The sequence below is a fragment of the Acipenser ruthenus genome, chromosome 1 (assembly GCF_902713425.1).
Source record: "Acipenser ruthenus chromosome 1, fAciRut3.2 maternal haplotype, whole genome shotgun sequence".
In the NCBI taxonomy this organism is placed as follows: Eukaryota; Metazoa; Chordata; class Actinopteri; order Acipenseriformes; family Acipenseridae; genus Acipenser; species Acipenser ruthenus.
Window position 1 is genome coordinate 94,897,439 of NC_081189.1, and position 19,248 is coordinate 94,916,686.

Sequence of the window (19,248 nt, forward strand, 5' to 3'; positions counted from 1 at the left end):
ACAAGCTTTCTAACTAGGTATGCCAAAACATTTATGTTTTCCAGCATGCAGTTTGTACTCGATAGACTGCACACATTTTTCAGTGTGTTCCGTCAGCCCAGCTGCTCTGGATGTGAGCTGGTATCTTCTCAAACAATACAGTGAATACTTGCCTTTGCTGTTTATGAACAGTTCAATATGGTCATTCCTTTTCCCATTTTAAGTTAAAAGATATTCTGCAATTATTACACATTGGAAAACAAATAGCAAAAAAACTAAAACCAGAGGGCCTCATAATCTTTCACTGTGAGCTCTTTCATGTTCTGAACATTATGTTATTTTGAGGTCCAAACTACTGTACTGCATGTTATATACTTACATATGTTTTTTCTTTTTTTTTTTTTTTAAACCTGCAGCAGCTATCAAACTAAAATAGCCACTAGATGGAGTAATGTAATTGTAATTAGTATAGCAACAGCTGTTTTAATGGAAACAATGAAAAAAAATCATATTTTAAATCATATTTTGATTGTCAAATATTCTCTAAAAAGTCAGTTTTATCCCTAGGATGATTATGAAAAATGAATCATATTAAGAATAGTACATGCATTTCATGTGAAATGTGAAAATGTATTTAATCTATTTAAAAAATATTATAGTAATGGCTTTTTTGCACAGGGCACAACAGACCCACTGGGGGTCCCAGCTACAAAGGATTTGAGAACCCCTGCTATAGAGAAGCTAAACTGCCAAATTCTTATAAAACTCACTGTTAAAGCATAACATAATCTGGGGGTATATTGAGACATCATGTTTGTTGGTCTGACTTCATCTGTACAGTATGTAACACTAAGATACATATATCTAGATGATGAAACTTGATGTGGACATACTTTAGCACAAGATGTTGAAAGTACAGATCTGGGATGGTGTAAAGGCACCTGTCCACCTGTCTCTTTGTAAGGGAAGTATATCCAGGTGATCTACTTTTTCATGTCACTGACATGCTTGTTTGATGTTATGTGGTACTCCTGGCTAGTCCAGTTTTCACATTTACAAAAAAATCACTTTAGTTATTTTCAGATATAAGATGCATTACCCACTTATGACATTTTACAACCAATCTGATTCATCTGAGACATTTTATAGAATGTATGCTTTCACAGAATTCCATTACGTCAAACAAATGTTGTGCCTATTTGTCAAAACCAAAGAAGGGTAGCCAAATCTGTAACCTCTCAAAGTGCTTTGTGCCAAAGCCTTGGGAAGCCAGTAAACGTGAAGAATCCATTAGTCAGTGATTGAAGATGTGAATCAGTGCATTATCCAGTTCAAGCTTTGATAGGGTTGAGATGTCCCACACAAACACTATGGACACCCCCTTACACATCTGGTTTAAAACTGTCTTGTTATCAATGTCATAAACTTCCAGCAGAGAACAAAAAGGATATTAAAGGAGCACAGACAATGGTAGATCTTTATTTGTATTTCTTTATTGTTTACCAGAAACAACAGAACTTTTTAGTACAGAAGCTGTTTCACCACAGGATTTGAGGTCCCTCTTCACCTCCTCAGCAACATCATACAGTGTTTATCATTGAAAAGGCCATCTTAAAGTGAAAGTCCCTTGTCTATATATATTTTATTTGAATAAGCTGGTTTATAAAATACTATAGTGGATCATCAGTATTTCAGTGTGCCCAAGCCTCCTTCACTGCCAGCGTAGCTGTGATAGTCAGAGAAATGCCTTTGACAAGCAGCACTGAAATCAGCATGTCACTATTATTATTATTTATTATTATTATTATTATTATTATTATTATTTATTTCTTAACAGACGCCCTTATCCAGGGTGACTTACAATTGTTACAAGATATCACATTATTTTTACATACAATTATATTATTTTTTACACATTACAATTGCCCATTTATACAGTTGGGTTTTTACTGGAGCAATCTAGGTAAAGTACCTTGCTCAAGGGTACAGCAGCAGTGTCCCCTTAAAAAAATAAAAGGTACCATTCAGTACTTGTAAATGTAATATTATGAATGTATATAATATTTTCCATGTGCTCTTTTATTGAAATAACCATTTCATTTACTTGTTCCCATACAGCATTGTGGGCCTTATGTACAAAGAATGTACAAGACAGCACTCTAAACGATGGTGTGTATAAATAGGTATTGCCAGGGTCGTCCAGCTCTGGTTCATATTGCTAAGCAATCGGAGTCCCCTCAAGGTCAGACTGAAAAGATAAAGTAGCTTCAGCATTCCTTTCAGGGCCAGACTGAGACAAAAAGTTCTGGTCTGACAGTGAAATATTTCTTAAGTAGTAGATGGTAGCTATAGGGTGAAAAAAAAGTTTTAGTTGGAGAAGTGTGTGTCAGACAGTTGTGCAGTGTAATCGAACAGCTGCCAGTAGGAGACCTTTGGGCTTCAAGCTGGAGTAAAAGCAATAAGGGTTCTTCCTTCAGTATAGGACGAGGCCCTTTTCACTCTGGAGCATTATAAAATCCCTACTGTAGTATAAGTGTATCTATTATTTTCATCCTACTGGCGCTGATGTGTCTCACACATAAAATGCACTTTTTGAAGTAACATGTTTATAAAGTTCCTAAAACACAAGAAAGGCTAACACACGAATATAGTTTGTGAGCAAGTCGTTCTTATAACTGCTGCACGAGACATCAAACAGACAGCAACTGAACCTCAGAACAAGAACACAACTCGCAGGAAAACAAAGATTGCGATCTTTATTGGAAGAGCTTTGGCAAGTATTCGATGGGGCAAAATGCATTTTTCAGGATTAAGACAACAAAGGGAGCATTTGCATTTATGTATTTACTTTGCTTCAATCTCGTTTAATGATTATCAAATGTATAATAAATATTATTAAATGTACATTAAAAGCATAGCCCCTCCTTAATTACCATAAAATTACACCCACTGGTGTGGCACTTAAAAGTTTGTTGTAAACCCATGTAAAAAAAATAAATAATAGCGCTACTATCACAGCGTGCTACCTTTTTTGTTGTAAACATGACCGATGCTAATCAAAAAGTCTCATTGAGGCTTGTGTTATTGATTCCCGCCTACCGAGGGATTAAAACTGTCTCTGTGTTGGTATCTGAGGGTATTGAGAAAAGAGCTTCGAGTCCACTGGAGTTCCCTTGCCTTTCAGGCTGAAAGCTGACTTGCCGCTTTCACGGAATCAGTGACTCCTGATTTATACTTTTTTCTTTCTTTCTTCCTCACCAACCTGCGCTTGATTGCGTTGCAGGCTGCTGCTTTCCTATCTGTGGAACGTGAGTTGACTGCCTGCGTATTATTAATTTAAAGGAGTGAGTGTTGTCGTCTTTTACAGCCTTTCACTCGTGTGGGAGCACATCCTCCACTGGGGCTAGGCTCTGCCTTACCCCCGCTGTCGAGCGACTCAGCTGGCTGCCAAGTGGCAGCTTTAATATAGATATATATATTGTTATTGTTCTTGACTAAATACCCTTGCTGACACATCTGCAGTGCGCATGCGGTATCCTGCTCGCCTGTGTTGTGCAGCAGCAAAAAAAAACAACAGCAGGCCTTGTCCTCCACGGGCTGTATTTTTCCAGACCCGCTGTAGAGTAGACCTCGCCGGCTGCCCCGGCCCGCCCACCTCAGCGTGTCGGGCCTTCGAAAAATCAACAACAACAGCAGTGTGCTCCCCTCTAATATTGTTGTTATTGTATTATTGTGTTGTACTCTGTCCACAGATTCGCCCGCCACGGCTTCGGCCTGTGTGTTCTCTGGTATACGCTATGCACTGACCAGGTGTGTGACTACATGCGGTTAGTGCAGGCACCGCTGCTTCAGTTGCCCCCAGTTGCTTCGGTACACCCGTGCATGCTCAGCCCGTGGTACTTTGGTGCACTCGGTGCATGCTGTGCTCGGTGCTCACGGAGCTCGGTGCACTCAGTGCGCATACCGCTTCAGTGCTTGGTGTGCTTGGACCAATTAGTGTGCACAGTGCTTGGCGCACTCTGTAGTGGCAGCCATGACGAGCATCCCATGGTTCCATGCCTGCATGCAGTACTATCTTTAGCGGCTTCCTGGGATGAGAACTCCTTCCCCACCGAGATGGAGGAAGAAGAGGAGCCAGCGCCGTCAACTGTGGCGTGCGGATGGGAGTGGTGTTAACTCGCCAAGTGGTGACGACAGCTCTGGTATACATTTCCCATACGTAATGTTGTTGGTGTTCGTCTTCGAATTGAAAGGGAACGTTAGGTTACTTACCGAAACCCTGGTTCCCAGAAAGAGAAGATGACCACCAACCGCAAGGTTGCATCGGTCACCCTCACGGGTTCGATGCAAAAAGAGAAATGGCTTCCTCAGTATGACGGTTTTAATCCCTCGGTAGGCAGGACCGAGGGCGTCATCCCAGGAAGGGGCCTATCAGCAGCTCTGGTATCGAGAGCTCAGAAAATACCTACCAACAGGCAGGTATATCCCATACGTAATGTTGTTGGTGGTCATCTTCTCTTTCAGGGAACCAGGGTTACGGTAAGTAACCTAATGTTCTGAAGTTGTGTGAAGGATTATGTTATGCTAATGAAGTGGGTACCTAATTAACATACCTCCGTGCAAAAATAAAAAATGTTGGTGTGGTCACAGCCCCAGTACAGCCGTGAGCGGGGCTCAGGCTCCACGGCAGGCTGGGTGATCACTGCCCTTATGAGGGTGGCCTGCCCAGGGCTTCCTCTTCACTGGGTTGGGCCATGTGGGCTCTGGGTGGTGTGTGGTTGTGCCACCTCTTCTGCCGACTATGTTCCACCTCAGAGGCCCGGTCAAGCTCCCTCTCCTTGAGCACAGCCTCGTCTCATTCTGAATGAGCCATGGCGAGCTCTAGGGAGGTTGGGTCACGAGCCAGACCTGCTGACGCAGGGCAGTCGGGGTTAGTCCGTGGACAAAGGCCTCCATGGTCAGGTCCTCTTGGATGGCTGGTGGGAAATCGGGGTACCCTCTTTGGGCCAGGTACCTGATGTCAGCCACCGGCTCCCGAAGGGGCATTCTAGGGCTGTGGCTAACACATTACACTGGACCATCTCGTCTGGGCCCAGGTCCAGCAGAACCTACCCCCTATTTTACTGCATTTAATCCTGTACTTCAGAATACTGTAATCTGCCAAGTGTTTAACCTGTAGTATTTTGTATTTAATCATATCCTGATGTAACTATCACTATTTAATCATATCCTGATGTAACTATCACTATTATCTGCTGTATTATTGAATTGTGGTTTGTCACACTTGAACAAAAGTTATTGTATTTCTTGCTCTTATTGTATTACTTGTATTGTAACACTTGAAATGTATTTGCTTATGATTGTAAGTCGCCCTGGATAAGGGCGTCTGCTAAGAAAGAAATAAATAATAATACAGGTGGCAACCCTAGCTACAGATCATTTGAGATTTTTGTTGGACTGATCATCTCCTGTACGCTTAAAAAAGGGTCAGTGTTTTGTGCTGTATTTATACTTGTAAACACTTTTTATAGAGCCTGCTACATTGATTTTAGTTCAACAACTATAAATCATTTGAATGAGTGTGAACAATCAATTGACTAGGAGCAGAACCTCAAACCATGTGCCTTTTAGCAACGCTCTGAAAATACGCACAATTGGCCTCAGTGCTTCCTGCTGGTTTGTTTAATGCATTTTCTGCTCCCATGTTTCCCCTGGTGGCAGGCTAATGAAGTGCATGATTTAATTTACTCAGAAAAAACAGGATTGCAAAGCTGCAACATTTTTGCGATGTCATGCCACGACAGTATTGCAACATTTAAATAGCTGGCTCTGGCTACCACTGTATCTCTGTCTCATTAAGATGATGATTCTTCAGTATCTCCCATGAATTTGACATATTTGGACCCATGGAACGATGTTAATTTTACCAAACTGGCACTAGCCTACCTCAATATCAACATTTTTTAAAAAGAACATTCCATTCTGGGCGCCAAAAGTTGTCATAGCCATAGAAGCATACATATTTTTATTGGGTAACTGTAATGAGCACACGAAAACATACCTAGGGATGTAAAAATTGATGATGAATGCAATGCTTCTACTATTGTAGCTACATTATTTGCAACACTAATATGGGATATCAATTCAATAAGAGTATGTTTATACATGCTTTGTAGCACAGAACCTGCCTAGTGTTTTCTTAGTGAGGCCCAAGTCAGAACTGTATTTCTCTCTGAATTGAGGTATACACAATAATACATTTCTTCACATCTGTAACATTGCAAAAGGTTTTCTGTTTTACCACTATTCTTTTCTTTTATATTATTCTTTTTATTGTTATTTTGTTTCTGAGCACTTTAGCCAGATGTTCCAGTCCCTAACCGACAATAAAGAAGCCACTAATAATACAGTTGTTATTAAAAACCATTTATTCAGAAAAAGCCAACTTATACTAGCTGCAAACAACTCTTCCTGTAGCGCCCAATGTCAATGTGCTATGGTTTTTCCCTAACCAGTCATTGAAATTCCATTTCTGAGTCAAAATTAACCCTATTACTGCCGTTGGCCAGTATTTGCTCATTGGTGTTGTCTGGTAATGTTACAGTCATTTTCAGAAATCAGTGTGCATCCAGTGCAATGTGTGCATGACTGAGCAGTTACATTTACCTTACCTTGTATAATGTGCATCCCTTGTATAACTCTCTCTTCTCGTAAATTCAATCCTCACGTATAATTGACTATTAAAGTGTATCTTGCAGGTTTTTTTTTTAATCACTGAAATGGATGCAGCAGTGTTTATTAAGAATATTAACATTTTTATTAAAAAAAAAAACATCTTATAGACCACTAAAATGTGATTAATGTGGATCACAGTCCACACCTAACAAAAACATCATCTTTTTGTACAACATCACGCATGACGTATCAAAAGGGAAACAGTTGTCGGCCTGTATGTCTGGCCTACAGGTTTGTGAGATAAAAAAAAAAAAATAATAGTAATAATAATAATATGGTGAATACGTGTGTTTGTGGCAGTTGCACGAACGCCAACATGTCAGGGCATCGGATGCATGCCTTTTGAAGGGAAAAAAGTGCTGTATTTCACTCCTGGGTGCGGTTTGTATAAGTCAAAAGAGAGGACTTCACCGCAAAATCCGTTCACCAAAAGAATAATGTCGTTTGTGCACGCACTTTTCCGACAGTGATTATCTGGAGGGTGACTTACTTGAATATAGCATGGGACTGAGAAGCAAGCAACAAGTCAGGTTGAAGTCGAATGCGGTACCTTCAGTGCAAGTCAGATGTCACTGAGTTTTTATAGGAACCCACCATGAACACCAAAATACAACTCGCCTTCAAGTCAAGGCTGCTGCGAAAGTGCATATTGAGTACAGTATACAGTGTACAGTAATGAAAATGGATAAAACTAGCTGCAGTGATCATGTGAAAAGGAGTGGATTGAAAAGGGGTCACGTATCAAAGGGATTAAGAAGAAGTTATGATGCAATTTTTAAGACTGTGGTTATCAGAAAAGCTGAAAGGAAATCCTTTTGTGGACTATGGGTTGTCTGTTTCTTAATTTCCTTGCTTACCTAACGAGTAAGTAAGTTACAGTGTTTCAGTTACATTACTATTTTTGACAGAAACCTAGTCATAATATCGGCACTCACTATTAAAATTATATAGAGATTATTGTGAGTGCATCATCAGGATACAAAACATGTAAATAGTTGTTATGGCATTACCATATTGGAATATAAACCTGTATTTCTGGATTACAAACAACTATCCGAACTTTACTGCATCAGAAAGTTTGTACCACTGACGTAATGCTGAGTAAAGAAACGTTTATTTTTCCATACTCATTGCTGAAGTTGTCTTATCTGCTTTATATAATGCCATCTTATCAATCCTTATGTCTACTGTACATTATTGTAATGTTGGTAATTTATCATCTTTGAAAAGATTTCACAGTGTCACTGTCAGTGGTCTGCTGTTCTGTGACTGTGTGTGCCCTGTGATCACAGATAAAATATGACAAAAATGGGTAATAGGCCATAACAGACAATCGCTAAACTAATATAAACTAATGACAGAGTATAGATACTGAAGCGTATATTATTGGTAATCAAACACATTACAATTTTGTAAATTACACTCACCATGCAGTGTTGCCGATCTGCCACAGATTTTGGAGGCTCCACAACTCTATTTCTTGTTGATCCCCATTTAGTCGCTGCCTCTGTTGATCAGTGGGATCCCGCTGCCTCGTCGGCAGTTAAAAAATGTAGGGTTGTGGCACCTGTTCCCTAAAATTAATTGGGTCTTCGACTTCATCTTCTATGTTTTCAGCGGCAGTCTCCATGTGTGTTTACCTTTTCGTACGTAACTTCCGGTTTTATTCCGGCCAGCACGTTTTCTGAGTGGGTGTGGCCATCCACCACACAAAATCCATCATATCTTTGTTGTCTATTAATATTTTTTAACCGCATAAAAACAATTTTATTTCTATTGATGAAATCTATACAGAAATGTATTGGTGTGTTTGACCTGCAATATACACTTTAAGAATGCTAATATTTATCATACTTTAAACTGTGTTTATATATGCTATGTTATCAATGTATCAATTAAGCAAAACTGCAGACTTGTTATAAAGTCACACAATCCCAATAAAATCTTCGGCTTTATTTTTTTCTAAAACATAAATAAAGTGTCGTCTACAACATATTTTGCTGACATGAAAAATGAGTTAGTATTTATGTAGGTTATCGTTTATGATACACGTGTAACTGCACTTAAGTGTACTGCGCTACTTGTAAAAAAATGTGTATCCTGTGTATAGTGTGCCGCAATGCTTCTAGAATTTGTAAAAGAGTGTGCAGAATTTTCTGAAAAATACGGTAAACTTGAGTGCTACTTTTGTTCTCAAAACGCAGCATATATACATGCAATTCCACACTGATAAAAAAAAAAAGCTGCGAGTCAACATCTTAGATACAAAGCATTCTTTAAAAATACCGAGGTAAAACTGCCTTCTTAGTGTTCATCAAAAATAGTATGGAAATAAAAGTGAAAAGCTAGCTGACTGAAACATTTTAATTGCAGTAAGTTAATGTATCCTTATAAAGTCACACTTAATTTCCTGCCCACTGTCTTTCCTCATACACTGCAATTTTCTGCCCTCTAAAAAAGACATGGAAGAAACAGCCAAGAAAGCAGATGTAGAATAGTCTGGAGCTTCTCTGGAAATTGACACTTTTAAAAAACATTTGACATTATGCAGGGATGTTCTGTGTCAATAATGGTAAAGACTCCTAAAACAACTTAGCAATAAAACACTAGTTCCACTTAAAAATGTCAATTAGTGCTGACCAGTTGAGGGAGAAGTTAGTGACTCTAAAGGTGATACATTCCTCCTCTTTAATGGAAAGCTTTCACCAAAATATTAGACAGAATGCATGGACCCAGTTATAAAATAAAGCAAACATAACTTGATGCTTAACCAGGTAAAGCAAAAAACACAGAAATATGTGCAGAAAAATGTATATTGTTATGATGGGGTTTCATTTTCAATTACTCCCTGTCTGTAAGCACTAGGTTATCGCTTATATAGTGCTACCCCATTATAATGCGTTTGTTGGGGTCCATAATTAGGAGACTGCGTTATTTGTGTTTTGCCTTATAACAAATATTGGCATTTTTGTTCCCGAAATGATTTACAATGCCGACAAGCCAAATTAATATTGTAGCGTACCATGGAAAATGAAGGAAGGAGACACACACAGTTTGCAAGTACACAAATCGACAGTTTATTCAATTGACATAATTATGGATACCAGTCAATGTGCAAAGAGAATTATTAATTGTAATTTCTATCTAATCATTATTATGGATTATTACATTTTTCTATTTTTCCACTGAAATCTTACAGATATCAAGAAAAAAAAAACAAAGGAGAAATCCATACATAAGTTATCAGAAGGACAGAAGTAGATATTTAGGAAGAAATGTAGAAGTGCCAAAGCGAGAAGAAGACACAAGGAGAGAGACCTAAATGCTCTACTGGAACTGACCCCTCCACCTCCGGAAATCCCATTAAAGGATGCTTTAGATCTACCCGAAGTGCCCGAAATGAATGAGATGGAAATTGGAGAGCCAGGCCCTAATAGCATAAATGAGCCAAGAGCATCAACACCTAAGCCCAAACCTCCAAAGCAAACAACGGAAAGTAAATTGAGGAAAATAATGAGAAGACTGGAGAAGGAAAAGGAAGCACTGAAAAAAGAGCTAGAAATTGAAAAACAGAAGATACAAAAAACACAATGAGTGCTTGGTAAAAAAGAGCAATGAAAAACATCTAGCTAAAGTGAGTGAAAAGTATTAGCATAGGTAATTAAAAAACACTGCCCATGAAAAAAAAAAATAAAGTAGAAGCCTTCATATCAAGAGATGAAAACAGTCGACTTCTCCCTGGCAAAAAAGACACTGTTGGAAGAAAAAACTAAAATCAAAGATGCATCTTATTGAAGTCCCTTCAAGAGCTTCATGCAGAGTATAGTCAGGAGTTTGGTGGTAGACTTTCCATTTCCTACAGACAATTTGCGAGGTATCGACATTGCTACATCACTGAAGCCAAGAACCATGATTGCAACACATGTGCCTGTTGCCAGCATGAGAACATATGCCTCATTATTGATAGACTGGCTCAGAAGGGCATCTTACTGACAAAAAGCGTATCAACCCTTCTCTCAAACATAACATGCAACACAGAGGACAGAAAATGCACGGACCTGGTGTGTACAAAATGCTGCTACAATGAAGTTGAACTCAAGGAATATAAACCTGATGAAAAAGTTAAATGGGAACAATGGGAGAAGGAAGATGTGACAGTTAGGGATAAAACTGGGTGAAAAAAACAGTCTGGAACAACTGGTCAATGAATTCAACAACCACCTTGAAGCAATAGCTTGCCACCAGTTCAACTGGCTTCATCAATCAAGAGAATTCAGACACTTAAAAGAAAATCTGAAGGAGAACGAACTAGCCCTCCAGATGGGGTAGAGGGTTTGGTAAAAAGGATGGCTGACAACCATGTAAACAAATCATTGAGTGCTATCAATGTCAAATGGATAGATGAATCTGACATACTTCGGTACAACCAGATGCTTCCAGACTCTATAAAGAAAGTAACTGGGATAATGAATACCCACCAAATTCTCTCATCTTCACCGGGTGTCATCTTCCATAGGGATGTCAGCTGTTTTTGTGAGCGCCCAGAGATCTGCTCCTGTTACAAACCAACCAAAGTTGATTTCAGAACCAAAGACGGACCCCAAAATGAGAGCCCACAGCCCAGCAATGAGTCAGACAACCTCTTCTCTAGCTCTGCTGATAGTGAGGATGAAGAGGATACGTATATCGTAGGACATATTGTCATCATCAGGTATGATGGTCAGCCATACGTAGGCCAGATAACAAAGATCTTTGATGATGAAGTAGAGGTGAATTGCATGGTGTAGCTTGGGAAGAAAATTGCATTTGTCTGGCCTGAGAGACCAGATTGTACATGCTACAGGTTGCACAATATTTTAAGCAAAATATCAGAGCCAAAATATCAGATCCGGTCGCTCTGCCAAGCTTACAAATTTTGGGTGGGTACTATTCAATCAGATGTATATCAAGTGAGACCTCATCATGGTCCAGAAATGTAATAATGCCTTCTTTTAGGACCTTTAGACAGAATGTTTATAGTTTTGTAAGAAGTTTTGTTGTTTCTTATTTACCCTGTACTGATATTCAAAATCCACTGCACTTGACATCAAATAGTTGTTCCAACAGAAGAAAATGCTCTGGTTTTTATAGGTGACTTTTTTCTTGTATTGTTCTGAAAACAAGTTGCAATCAAATGTTGAATAAATTGATGTTAAACTGTCAAAAACACAATTCTCATTATGTTTTGTCCTTTGGTGTGATGGCCAAAGAGGGCACACAAACCATGTATATTGTTGACTGAGTCACCTGGTTGGTTGACAGATATGTACAATTGAATGTTATCCTAACATATTGATGATTTCTTGGATGTATGAAGAGATTGCTAGAAATTACCAAAACTTTGGCTGTTTCTCTGACAGAAAAAGCACTTGTGCTTAAATATTATACCCAGAAAAACAAGCTTCTTTCACTAAATTGAAATTAAAATTTAAAAAATCAACAACATTCTACTAATATTACATATGTATCACTCTTTTAATCAAAAAATGGTGCTGTCACACCAAAAGACAAATTCATGGCTATGATAAATGAAAATCTTCAAAAAATAGGAATTTCATGAAAATTTAACTAGAACAAATATATTTTCATGAAGTATAGACTCTATACCATGTCACTCAATGGCGGCGTTTACATGCACAAGTCATGACAGTTTTCCTCACTACATGTTTGCCGTACTTTTCAGGAAATGTGTTGCTATGCAGTGCAGATTACTCAATTCATAATCATTTAGGGGAGGGGATATTTAAATGCCTGTGTCTGCTTACTAAGTAGGAAAAGAACGACTCTGAATATCGTGAGGAGAGCTTCATGCGTTACCATGAAGATAAAAACATTTAACAAGAGAAATGAATTCACGTGTTGTCTTGCACATTCTGAATTACACCACACATTAGCTACTTGTTTGTCTGGTTACCTTTCCAACACACACACACACACACACACACATGCACACAATTATATAAAATATAATTTCTACAAGTTTAACTACTTAGAATTTATATTTGTGTGTGTGTGTTTGTGGAACATCTGAAAGTTACATTTCATTAACACTGAACCACCTTTTACAATACATGTTTTTATTTGGAATATAACCTACAATATTCTCTTTTTTTATATATACAATCCTGTTGTTATCTCTGCTGGACCTAGCAGCAAGCAATTCCTTCATTTTGTACAAGAAATGCACCTGGGAAAATATCAGTAGGAGAGATTTCAACTTGAAGCTAGCCAGAGAGCTTCAGCAGAAACATTTTGATCAGAAAACTGCAAAGCTGCAGGATGCAGCAGCTCAACCTGGGTTCTGTGCTGCGAGTGACACACACACACAAGAGAAATTATATGTTACTCTCGTTTTAGATTAAAAACTACTTTTGTTTTTATAGTTTTGTATGTACATAAACCTGTTTACACACTACTTTCTTTTGAAATGTTTATTTTATTATAGTTTTTCATTTTTTGAAGTAGTGCTTTATATGTGATAAGTTAGAAAATAAACCCTTTTATGTTTAATTGTTCATTTAAATATGGCGTTTCGGCTGTGCAGATGTTTGATATGATGTGCTTGATGGTTGATGATTGATTGATGATTTCCATTACATGAGAGTAGATGTTAAAACTTCATGCTGATTTGAACTCGGCTCTCGCCAAGATAAGCACCAACTAAGATGTAGCTTTACAGTAAACTAATGTGATCCATCTGTGTCTCCATCCATTTGCGTTTCCTTCCATCTGATGATGTAGATATCCTTCTGCTGAAGTGTAATGCTGGCTCCAGGGATCAGCTTACTTTGCCTCCCTAGCGCATCAGCACACAAAACGGCTGCGATGCTGGCTCCGGGGATCAACCACAGTGCGGTCTCCCCAGCGCATCAGCATGACAACCATCTGGGTACATAGGGTACATCTCTGGGGTCTTCAAGTGAGCACCTTCCATCCTCGATGTTTCGTCGACTAGACCACAACACCTCAAGAGGGCTCGATGGTGATTCTGGCGTCCCAGCAATTCCCCCGCCCCCCACTTGAATAAAACTTTTGAGTTGTATCCGAGAGTTTGTCTTTCATTTTAATTAGGGATGCACCGAATCCAAGTTTTTGAGATTCGACCGAATACGGAATCCATCTCAAAAGATTTGGCCGAATACCGAACCGAATACTGAATCTACAAAAACTGAAGGAAACTGTTGAATGAAAAACAGTCTGGCAGCTACTAACAAGGGACACGCACAATCTATTGTTTTGAGCCTTTTAGTTCATAGTATTTTTACTACCGAATGGAAATATATCCCTGAATAAGATTTCAGTTTGAAACTTACACAATTTAGCCCCCTCCCCCCACAATAGAAACGTCAAAATACAAAACTTTTTACTTTACCATTACAAGAAAGGAGAGCTGCATCTTTGCCATAACCCACTATTTTCTTTAATGACGTTTCAACCTGTGTCACCTGCTCTGAGAGTAGGGTTGCCAGGCTCCAGAATCTCGGGACACTTTAAGGCAGGTCAGGTTTTGTAACTCACCTCTCTAAACTGCAATGTATTCAGTAAAGTGAGTGTGAATTGTGTGAACTGTCACTAAATGAATTGAGTTGTTTTACTTAGTTGTTACCAAAAGCACACACATGCCTGCGAGGATCGTTTCCATCAATCAGACCTATACAGCAGCTGATTGGCTTTCTGAGTCTCTGACTGGGCGGGACTGTGTGAAGCAAGAAATATTAAACAAATAGAAACTTTACCTGCTGCCACAAGGTTAAATGAAAGAGGCAGGTGAGTGCAAAGTTATCTATAATAATGGTGTTGCGCTATTTTGATAGATATTGTTTACTGTTTAAAAAAATTCAAGCAATACGATTAATCGTTGTTACGAGGCTCTCCAGATAGAATCACTAAACAATTAAACAATTAAATACATTTACTAAACTGCTCAAGCAATTCACACTCACTTTACACGTCGAATACATTGCAGTTTAGAGAGGTGAGATAAAAAAAAACCCTGACCTGTCTTAAAGGGTCCTGAAATTCTGGAGCATGTTGACAACCCTTTCTGGGAGCTATGAGGAAAAAATTACCATGATGAGTGACCTGAATCTCCCTGGGAAATAAAACCAAAGTTGATTCAAATGTACTGTGTGTGTAACACATATCAAATAGGCTACGAAATAGTTTTAAAATTATTTTAATAAAACAGCAGTTCCTAATTGGTTCAACTTGTATTGGCACATTACAGTAACGTAAAATGTTATTTAATAAAGCATATTGTTCAATAACGTCTTGCACATCTGACAGTTGTAAAGTTACAAAAAATATATATTTATGTGCCCTGAAATTTCTAAAAAAATTTTCTCTCTCAGTATTATCTCAAGAACACGTCTCAGACAAAGCAACAAAGCACAAAAGTCAACAACAGTTTGCCATTACTATATATTACAGGTTTACTGCATGATGTGACTGTGCTGTTGCAGTAATAGGGAGTTGAGAGCCGCAACAGAGTTCATCAAATGTGTTCTTGTTATTAAATACAACAGTTACGTTCAATACCGGATTTGTGTCTTTTATTTAAAGAAGAACAAAGCACATTGGAGGGATATATTAAAATGGATGCGCGTCTGGGCGGATATAGGATTCGGTTCACCGAATCCTAAATATTCGTCCGAATCCGAACCCTGCTCAAAAAGTAAATCCAGGTGTGATGGGGTGCTAGCTCGCCCCTATAAATTTGTGTTTTGTTATTGTTGTTTTTACTGTTTTCATTATGGTTTTTGTGATTCTTGGTTTGTTTTGGATTGGCAGGGAGGGGGTTAAATTCATCCCTGTAAAATGCATGTGAGAATGTGGCTGAAGCCTTAAGTGTATAATTGTTAATTATTAGTTAATTGGGCTCCAGCCACAGACTATAAAAGACAGCTGAAACCCTTTGTTAGAGAGAGGAGTTTTTGGGTGAGTTTTGTTTGTTGGTGTTCTGTGCTGTTTAGTTTTTTGAAAAAGAAACTGTAGTGAAGGCTAATGCCCAGCCTACATTTCTGTATTTTTGTTTGAACCTTTTTGTTGGCCCTTGTGCCTATTTATTTGATTATTTTTTTGTTGAATAAAGATAATTATTTTGCCCCTTCCACTGTCTCTGAGCCTCAAACCTCTGTCATCCTGCCACAGGTTGGTGTCAGAAGTGGGATAGCGCCCCATTCTCACATGCATTTTACAGGGAGGAATTTAACCCCCTCCCTGCCAATCCAAAACAAACCAAGAATCACAAAAACCATAATGAAAACAGTAAAAACAACAATAACAAAACACAAATTTATAGGGGCGAGCTAGCACCCCATCACACCAGGATTCGGTGCATTCCTAATTTTAATATTGATGATGTTTAAAATGTAACGTGATAATGACTGCCGTCGGCAGGTATGAGTATAACCGCGGTGGTTCTAGTGTCCATAAATGTACATTTTGTGTGTGTGTATGTTTTGTACGGCCTTTCTGCTGGAGATTACGTGAGATTAAGTCAGAAGAACTGGATCTTGACTGCTGAAATCTGCTGAGACACAAGCATGATTCCTGCTCAGGTTTACATGGGTTTTTACAGCTGTTTTTATCGTGAGAAAGCGATTGACCCTGCCCTTAAAGTCGCGCTGCCAAAAGGTCGTTCTTTTGTTGTTTCACGATGTATTCCTGTGACAACGTCACACAGTCATGACTGTTGAGTCGGTTTTCACGTGCATGTAAAGCCAGCCAATGTGTTTTCTTATCAATTTAAAAAAATATTTATTATTTTGATTTTGAAACCCTTATTTGGCAAGTGCCCAAATAAAAGACAAATTTTGACCACAAGATTGAGTGAATTGCTTTATCCAATTTATTGGAGAGAATACTGGGTTATATGTTAAGTGCAGTTCTTATGTTAAAAGACAAAACTACAAAGACAATGAATTGGAAAGTGGGGAAGGGAGGTTGGAGCCATGGCCAAGTGGGGATAACTATTCATTTCACACCAACATTTCTTATACAAGTACAAACAGACTAAATGCATGAGCCCTGTTCAAACCATGAAGTGGGGTCAAACTGTACAGTATAAAGGAATACCAAACAGAAATGCTTTCTCATCTGTCAATTGAATTAATTCCTAAACATCCCTACATTGATTATTCTATTGAGCAATACCATAGAATTAATTTTCAGTAATGTCTTTTCATGTTTTACCACAACTAACTCAACTGGATTCCACAAGGATGATGGCTGAATGGAATACAGCTGCGTGATGGTAACCTCTGTATCTTGTGATCATACTTTGGTTGATGGTTTTAGAATTTTATGACACCTAACTGTTTCACATTGTGCATTGCCAGAAAATGCAATGTTGATGACAAGCTAAAGTATGGTTTATAGATTGGCCTCAACCAATATTTTTATGAGACCATGGGCTGTGAAAATAATCACAACTTTTATGGCACCCAAAAGCTAAACATCAAGATCAAGTTACATCAAACAATCCAGTTATGGGTCTATCAATCACTGATATGATGCAGGTGGTTTGCATGGATGTTACATTTGAACTGCTAGGCACCTAAACCAAAAAGCTGTAAACATCTTTTGTTAAAGATTGAAAATTTTAAAGTTTGATTGTTTGAAATGAAAGTTTGAATGTTTGTAGTTTTTGAATTCTCTCTCTCTCTCTCTCTCTCTCTCTCTCTCTCTGCCTGGGTTAAATTAAATCAAGTGTTAAAAAAACACTAGAAATAAAATCATATGTTAAAAAACCACTAGCAATACAATATAGAAAGTCAACACTTGCCAGTCTGCATTATGGTAGGATGTAGCTTAATTTAAATTAAACAGTTCTTTTTTTACTGACTATTTTATGGTACAATTGCAGGGCTATTAATTGGCAACAAAAAGGGCAAGGCCAAAATGGCCTTCAGTTCAGTAAATTTGTAGAGGGCACCAAGGCCATTAAACTTAAGTCAAGGCCAAAATGTAGGATGCTGTGTAATTTTGCTCAGGATTCAAATATAAAGCTCATTATTGCCTGCAGAAAGAAAAACATTTGAACTTAATAATAACTATTTATTTATTCAGAAAATGGTGTTTTTTTTGTCAACCAACATCTTAGAGAGGTCTCAAGACTAACATTTTGCCTTAGGAGCCCATGGCTTAGGCCCCAAAAAATTGGTCGCCAAATCCAATTGTTGGGTGCCACTTAAGGAGCAGGTTTGTTCCTACCATATTCAACTGCTTAAAGAGTAAGCGTGGTTCCAAAAAAATATAACGTTGCACGTCCTCAGGTGTTGCTGCAACTGTTATTTTTCTTTTCATTGCTAACATCCTGACAACATTTTACACTTATAACTTTAAAGTATGTTTCAAAGCTCTTTTTTCTTCTATTAAATATAAAACTTGTGTGCATTTGCATCTGTGATTGGGTATGTTTGTATGCAAAACAGCAAGGATATCTATGGGCTTATTGTTAAGGTAAAGGTCAACATTTGGCATAGCAAAGAAAGCATACAGAAAATAGAAGTTGTGGTTCAAGTCATGCTGGATAGAACACAAAATTAAAGAAAATACATTTTATTATACTCCAGGGTCCAATCTTTCATGTAGTACTCCCAGTGCTATATGCATTATATAGTTCTATATGAAACATGAACTGTACTGGAAAATTTTTAATGTTTTGAATCAACCATTAAAAGTTTAACTTATGTGTCATTTTTTTCAATGGTTATTATGAGTATGCAGTTGAAATGTTAGTATGCCTGCTAAGATACTAAATTGATTTTAAAATGTCCTGCTGTATTGTTATTTTAAAATATTCAAGCAACACTGCCTTAATTAACTTAAATGTCAACATTAAATTCCACCTCATGAATAGATGAAAACTAAATTCCATAACAAGTGTTTTTGTTTGTTTTTTTATTACAGGGCATTGCATCAGAAACCCCAGTGCAGTTTACACAGGTGCTGGGAACCCTGGGGTGGCTGGGAAGATTCATCGAATACAGCAGGAGGGGCTCACCTACCCCCAAACTCGCACCCCAGGCAGTGTTGTGCAGATGTGTTAATAACAGCCCTGCACAGTCCTTTTCGGCTCACAGCTTTTTACCAAACATAGCTCATCGTTGCCGTTGTCTATCTTGTGCTGTTGTCCACTAACTTAAGCAAGAACATCCCAGATATCGACTATGGTAGCTGTAAACCTGCGATGCCTGTCCTAAGCCATGTTAGCAGACCATGTTATAGAAATTGCCATTTTCAAAACAATGATGTATGTTAGAAAATTAAATGAAGAATATTCTCAATGGAAATTGCCACGAACACATATTGCCACTAAACACTAACCATCGTGTTTTGCATGAATCTATAATTATATGGCCTCTATAGAATCTGCACTCATTATACAGGCTCACATCAGATGGCCTTGCAGGGATGGTCTATCTCAACCATAAGAAGACAACTGCTTTTTAATCAGCAGCACCAGAAATAATGTTTGCTAAAGGAACAGAA